This window comes from Lagenorhynchus albirostris, chromosome 14, assembly GCF_949774975.1.
Source record: "Lagenorhynchus albirostris chromosome 14, mLagAlb1.1, whole genome shotgun sequence".
Lineage (NCBI taxonomy): Eukaryota > Metazoa > Chordata > Mammalia > Artiodactyla > Delphinidae > Lagenorhynchus > Lagenorhynchus albirostris.
In genome coordinates this window covers 80,345,090-80,352,727 of record NC_083108.1, presented here as the reverse complement: position 1 = coordinate 80,352,727, position 7,638 = coordinate 80,345,090, and the positions used below count along the sequence as shown (strand labels likewise).

Genomic DNA, 7,638 nt, shown 5'->3' with positions numbered 1-7,638 from the left:
TAAAAGTTTTTGTTAGTGCCTAGTTGGTAGTGTAACCTTAGGCCCAACCAGAGAAGCTGATCCTGAAAAATGATTAGGAAAAAAAAAATTGTTTCATTTACACTCTTGCCCTGAGTTTATCTCTTTAAAAACAGCTCTCTTGAGGCATAATTGACATACAGTAAACTGCACATATTTAAATTATACAATTTTATAAGTTTGACATAGGTACACACCCATGAAACCATCAGCACAATTAAGATAGTGAATATATCCAGTGCACTAGCTAGAGTAATCTTAGTTTATAAAGTAAAAGTGACTGCTGATTACAGTTGGGATTTTTCACATAATCTTTTTTTTTTTTGCAACACAAGTCAATCTTTATTGAAAATTGCAGTATTAATACATAACAATTCTTGTTAAAATAAACGTGCTTTTAAGCATTTTAAGTCTGAGCTTATCTACTCATCAGATTGCATTAAAAAATAGCATGAATTTACACATAATGTAATTGGCTCAGGATGGATGTTCCTTTGTATTGATTGACACCTGGAGTTCAGTGCAGAGGTGGGGGTGCCTTTAACACTGGAAGACAATGCTGGCTTAAGTTTTAAAAAAGTACTATGAGAATGGTCTAAAAAAAAAAAAAAGCGGTATTCAAAATTCATTAAAAAAAAAAAAAAGAACCATTTCCTAGTCAGTAACAGTGGCTCCCTGGGGTCTCTCTTGAGTGGCCATCACAGTAACCCCACCAGGAACACATGAGAGCTGGCCTCAGGTCCAGCCCAATTATTCTGCTGACTACTGGTCTCCACGAGGAGCTATAGGAGACTCCAATAGGGCTCAGGAGACCAAGATAAGACACTTGTCATCTCCAGCACACCAATCCTGGGAGCACAGCATCCCCTGAAGCTCACTGCAGGCTCCCTGCACGGAGATGCCAGCCTCTCCTTGGTCTCCCTGTCCCAAGTGACTTGACATTGGTCCTGGGGATTCAAATAAGATTACTCCAGAGGTTTTCTGTTCTTCAAGTGAATAGGGTGGGAAAAGAGGCAAATCCTCTGAAACATGTAAGATCAACTCTGCAACTTTCTATCTGAAAAGATCAGACCCTCCTCTGCAGCGTGTCCTCTGCAGGCTCCTTTCAGAAAGCTCAGGTTGAGCAATAAACAGCTCAGGAGAAAAAAACACACCATCATTTGAAACGTACTAGAGAGGAGAGTCACACAGTCCACCCTTCCCCTATGCCAACCACTCCTTTCTAGAGACACACCCCGTCCTTAGAAAGCACCAAGAGAAGAACCAGAAGCTGTACCCCACCTCAAGCCCCACACCCTTAAGCCTGCCCTTGCACGGCCAGAAGATGTCAGACAGGCGTCCTGTCCCATCTGGGCAATGCCCAGGCTGGCAAGAACTGGGGCGTCCAGCTGTTAGCTGCCAGATAGGGAGAAGGTGACCCAACTGGTCGGAGTAATACTCTTTCCAAATGTTTACAAAGGACAGGTGAAGAATTCTGAGTTTCCTTCTTAAAAAGCAGGCCCCAATACTGATGCGTCTGGTGCCTGCCATCCTTTCTCCACCTGCTGGCAGGACAGCACTACCAGAGATTAGTATATCCCAAGCCCCAAGAATCTATTTCCTCTTGTTTGAAGTGCCGATACCAGCAGATGGAGTGAGGCACTGCATGCCCAGCTTGGGAAGGGCAGGGCGAGTACCAAGTACCAACCAGGTGTCCAGCCCATGGCCCAGGACCACCCTCAGCTCCTGTAAATACTACGTTTGCATAGCACTCAAGAAACAGAGTCATATAATACAACTGGTAGGCCTAATAACTAAACCAACAAGAATGTTGAGAAAAGATCAAACACAAGAGACAAAAGATTCTGGAAGCGCTTCTGTGCTTATCACCACGATGGCCCTGGCCCTGATGCTGGCCTCAGTTCTCAGAGGCAGCAAGCTGATGGGACCATCACTCATCGTGAAACGTTCAGTCACCTGGCCCAGATCCAAACAGAGTTTCCCTAAGCAGAGAAACATACCTTCTAAACCTTAGGGGAAGGCTGTAGAACAAAATTTTTAAAAAATGTCTATGATGATATCTATGTTTATAGGAATTAGTTCCTTTATTTGCCTGTCTCAGCTTCTAAAATAACTGTAATTTAGCTGAAAGACTCTCAAGTTAGGAATGTCACATATAAAAAATGCAAAATTTCTCTGAATGTTCTGCTATTGTGCTTAGGATATCAAATTATGCAACTTTATAACAGAAGCTGTATTCCTTAATTTTACTGGAACTAAATGCTGCTAAAATTACAACATATGATAGTTTTGTTACTATTCATTATATCCAGATTCTTACCTGCTAGACAAGATCTACCTTTCACATTTGATAACTGATGCCCCGATAGTTTCAAAATTGAAAAGATCTCCACACAGATGTATTCCATAATGCAAAAGTATTTGATGAAGTCTCCCAACTCAACTTCACAAAAGGGAAACAAGATTTTTTTAGAAATTACAGGGGGGAAAGTGTTTATAAAGCTGATATAAATGGGGAGAAAACGCAACCCACTCTTTTCTTTCTCTTGAAAACACCATTTAATTCAGTGCTCGTGAAAACATTCACCCTGTGTGTGCCAAGTCTCAGGCAAGCTGGAAGAAACAGCCTATATAATTTCTCATAACTTCCTCCTGAATTCAAATGACTCCAACCCTTGCAGGTAGTCGCATGTGTGTATCTGTTTATGTGCAGTCTGTTTGGGACTTTTAAAAAACATATACTAAAATCATATTTTCTCCTAACTTATTATACTAAACTGGGGAAACCAGCTTCTCTGTTACTGGATCAGTTCAGGCCCTGGAGAACATATCGATATTACAAACCGCCCACTACACAGGTGGAATTACCAACAAAGAGTTGAAGAAGTGGACACTGTGCCTGGGGTAAATGGCTGCCACACACACACACACACGAATACACACAAAGGTAGGTTAAGTGCTCTTGAAGCAATTTAAAGTACTTATTAGTAAACACACTATGTTATAGACATTAGAAATAAATCTTCTGTTTACAATGATCCATGCAAACATCTTATTCCTTATAAAATAAGATGTGAAAAATAAAATTATGAAGAGCACTCACTATAAAAAATAAGGTTACCAAAGGCTCAGGGGTCAGGTATCCCACTCACCATCCGGGGCTGAATGCCACCCCAGTGCCGGAGCCCTGACCAGCTGCCGGAGCCGTAAGGAAAGTAAGGTGCCCTCCCCACCTGAGGCCCACAGCGCTTGAAATGACGTTGGGGTGACAGACCGCTGACAGACCGCTGAAAGGGAACAACCCTCACCCCCCACCCCCTCTGACTTCATCTGAGGACAGACCCACACACACACACCCATCGATACAAGTTGGGCACATTTAGTCAAAAAATCCTCTTGGTTTCTTATGTACAATATTCAGATTTTAAACACAAAATCCTTTCTGTAGTAAGTTCTGGCAGGCAAACACGTTCTGATGCTGCCTGGCCCTTTGCTGTCCACACGTGCTTTGTGCTGAGTGTCCCCAGCCGCAAGAAGATATGGCCAAAGGGGCTCACAGACAACAGGCGCCAGCCCTTTCCTCACACCTCCCCACAGCCATCTCCACGAGCGCCCTCCAGATGGTCTCAGAGGACAAGTCCCCATCGAGTGCATGGGCCGAAACACAGCCACAGCCCTGCCTCTCTACAAGGAACAATCAATATCCAATAAAGTTTTGTTCCCTTTTAAAAGTTCTTAAATATACAACTTTCTTCATAACACACAGCTGAATGAAGTCTTTGCCCTTCCTTGTGGGAGGGAGAACAACAATGCCTACATATGTTTTCAGGTGACTCAAACATTTCCCCCGAGGGGGCGGGGGAAAGGAATGATTTTTCTAAGCTAAATAAAGGAGAGGCCAATACCTCCTCCAAGTGTGGCTGGTTCTCTTTCACATATCTTCCATCCCAGGAAAATAATTTCGCTCTACATAGGACTTTTCCATTAAACATATAGAAAGCATCATCTCTATCTGTAAGAGATTTGTAATGAAAATTTAGATAGAGAACATTGCTTTGCTGATACATAAACCACCTTTTGTCCCTAACTGGATTTATGGTAATCCCTAAGGACGTCCACATCACACTGACCCCACAAGCCTAAATGGAGAGAAAGCCATTAACCTGGCTGCACCCCAAGCAGCGGTGGCCTCCCCACACTCTCCCTGTCCCTGCAACTCTCTCCCAGTGCAGTCCGTGCAAAAGGAACAGATGGGTGGAAGGTAGAAGTCCATGTTTCCAATTGGCAACCCACGTCAACACCAAAAGGCTGAAGAATCATCAAAGAGATTTCAGATGCTCTATGAAGAAATTCACTTTAACACTTATAACTTTAAAACTTTGCATACATTACAAGAGTGCATTGATGATACAAGTTGTAAAATACTTTTCCATTCCTTTGGATTTTGCATATGATGGTTCTGCATCAGTCACTGCAGGTAGATGGAACAAGCTTTGTTTTTGTGTTGTTTTTTTTTAAACATGCATTCAGCTAGATATGATTCAGAATAGATTAATACTCCCTTTTTTTCATTACAGTTAGCTAAAAAATTGCCTGGCAGCCCACCAAACAGGATTTGCTTTAAGACCAACCCACAGAGTCAGTTGGAGACTGAGGGCGCTGGGACCTGCTGGGCCGGCCGTAGTAGTGTTTAGCTAAGTATCGAGAGCATTAAGAACAAAGTCCTGGTTGGAGGCCCAAGGCCTGCAGCACCAGCTGTGGAACCTCCACGATATGACTGCACAGCTCCATCCGAAAACGTTTGCAGGGTGATCACCACTGAGGGGCCACATAGCTGTAGGTGGGTGTTCCTGGGGCCCGATAAGTGGGCACAGTGATGGGGTGGGGGGCGACAGGAGTTGGGGAGTGGGCGGGCAGTCAGCAAGGTAGCCGCTGACATGGCTATAGTGGTCCCCGCCACCGTGCCCATGGTGACCCCGTTGCCTCTAGGCAGAGGGATGGGAGCAGGGGACACCGTCGCTGGCATGCTGTTGGGCTGCACCACTGTGGTGTGGTGGATGACGTGACGGGGCTGCATACAGGGGCTGGGGGTAGTACGTGCCTTGCTGTGCGTGCGCGCTCTGCTGGGGGTAGGCACTTCGCTAGGGGTGTCCAGCGGTCTGGTAGGGGTTGGGGAGGAGGAGTACGGTGGCACCGCCCCGCTGGTGGGGAACAGGACACTTTGTAAGGTGTGCCAGGAGTGTAACCTGTTTGGAAGGTAGGATTCGCTCCAGAGTACGTGTTGGGGGAATAGGCAGGAGCTGCTGCGTAACCCATGGGGAAACCAGCTGGATATCCAATTTCTTTGGCATTTGCATAGGGAACCGCAGAAGAACCCGGGCTATAAACAGGATTCATGATTTCAAGAACGCGCCGCGGTGGCGGCCTGGGCCTCGGTGACCAGCGCTCGCCGGCCCGGGGCGGGCTCGGCGAGGGGCGCGCGCCGCGGAGGCCTGCTCCGATGCGCGGCTGAGCCGCGAGGCCCAGGTTGCCGCCGCCGCCTCCCCGGTCCGCGTTCCCCCTCGCCCGGCTCGGCCCGGCCCGCCTCTTCGCAGCCCGCGCTCCCTGCCGACGCTGCGCAGTCGCCCTTCACATAATCTTAATCACATTCAGTTGCGTATTGTATGCTTGGCTGAGTGTAGTCAGCTATTGAGCAACTCTGGGAATTTAGCTTAAAAAAAAACACCAAGGCTTTTAGTAAAGACGTTAAGACAGCTCAACAAGGAAAGAATAGTCTTTTCAACAAATGGTGCTGGAACAACTGGATATCCACATGCAAATGATGAAGTTGGACCCCTACCTCTTACCATATATGAGAATTAACTCAAAATGGATCAAAGACCTAAATGCAAGAGTTAAAACTATGAGTCATATGAAGACATAAGTGTAAATCTTTGTGACCTTGAATTAGGCAGTGGTTTTTTAGATATGACACCTGAAGTTCAGGTGACGAAAGAAAAAAGTAGATAAATTGGACTTCATCAAAATTTAAAACTTTTGTGCATCAAAGGCCACTATTGAGAAAAAGAAGACAACCCACAGAATGGGAAAAATCATATATCTGAGAAGGGTCTAGAATCTTAAAGGTTCTTTAACTCTTATAACTCATCAGTAAAATGACAACCCAACGATAAATGGGCAAAAGGTTTGAACAGACATTTCTACAAAGCAGATACACAAAAGGTGAATAAGGATATGAAAAGATGTTGAATATCATTGGTCACTAGGGAAATGCAAATCAAAATCACAGTGAGATACCACTGCATCCCACTAGCATGGGTATAATCAAAACAATCGACCATCAAAAAGATGGCAAAGCTGGAGAAATTGGAGTATTCATATACTGCTGGTGGGAAAGTAAAATGGTGCAGCTGCTTTAACAAAACATTTTGGGGCATCCCTGGTGGCACAGTGGTTAAGAATTCGCCTGCCAATGCAGGGGACACAGGTTCAAGCCCTGGTCCAGGAAGATCCCACATGCTGCGTAGCAACTAAGCCCGTGTGCCACAACTACTAAGTCTGTGCTGTAGAGCCCGCAAGCCACAACTATTGAGCCCACGTGCCACAACTACTGAAGCCCTCGCTCCTAGAGCCCGTGCTCCACAACAAGAGAAGCCACTGCAATAAGAAGCCTGTGCACCACAGCGAAGGGTAGCCCCCGCTCAACGCAACTAGAGGAAGCCCGCCCGCAGCAACAAAGACCCAACGCAGCCATAAATAAATAAATAAATAAATAAAAATTTTTAAAAGATACGTTCACGTAAAAACTTGTACATGAATGTTCATAGTAGCATTATTCATAAGTAGCGTTATACCCCAAAAGTGGAAGTAATTTAAATGTCCATCTACTGATGAATGGATAAATAAAATGTGGTCTATCCATACAATGGAATATTTAGCCATAAAAAGGAATGAAACACTGACACATGCCAACGTGTATGAACCTTGAAAACTATGCTAAGTGAAAGAAGCCAAGTACAAAAGGCTACATATTGTATGATTCTATTTTTATGAAATGCCCAGAATAGGCAAATCCACAGAGACAGAGAGTTGATCCATGGTTGCTTAGGACTGGGGGAAAGAAATAATGGGGAGTGATCGCTACCGAGTATGAGGTTCCCATCTGGGATCATGAAAATGGACTGGAAAACAGATAATGGTGATAGTTGCAGAACGCTTGTGAATCTACTAAAAGTCACTGATTTGTACATTTTAAAAAGGTTGTAGGACTTCCCTGGTGGTCCAGTGGGTAAGACTCTGCACTCCCAATTCAGGGGGCCTAGGTTTGATCCCTGGTCGGGGAACTAGATCCCGTATGCATGCAGCAACTAAGAGTTCTCATGCCCAACTAAGAAGGCTGCATGCCGCAACGAAGATCCCGTGTGCCACAACTAAGACCCGGCAAGCCAAAATAAATAAAATTATTTTAAAAACACAAAATTAAAAAAATAAAAAGGTGGCTTTTTTTTTTTTTTTTTTTTTGCGGTACGCGGGCCTCTCACTGTTGTGGCCACTCCCGTTGTGGAGCACAGGCTCCGGACGCACGGGCCCAGCGGCCATGGCTCACGGGCCCAGCCGCTC

The 7,638-nt window shown here is 45.1% G+C and overlaps 1 pseudogene; it reads right to left on the bottom strand.

Annotated features, from left to right (window-relative positions):
• Positions 1–4,624: 4,624 nt before the first annotated feature.
• LOC132504243 (myelin-associated neurite-outgrowth inhibitor-like) lies at positions 4,625–5,415 on the bottom strand (annotated as a pseudogene).
• Between the last annotated feature and the right edge of the window lie 2,223 nt (positions 5,416–7,638).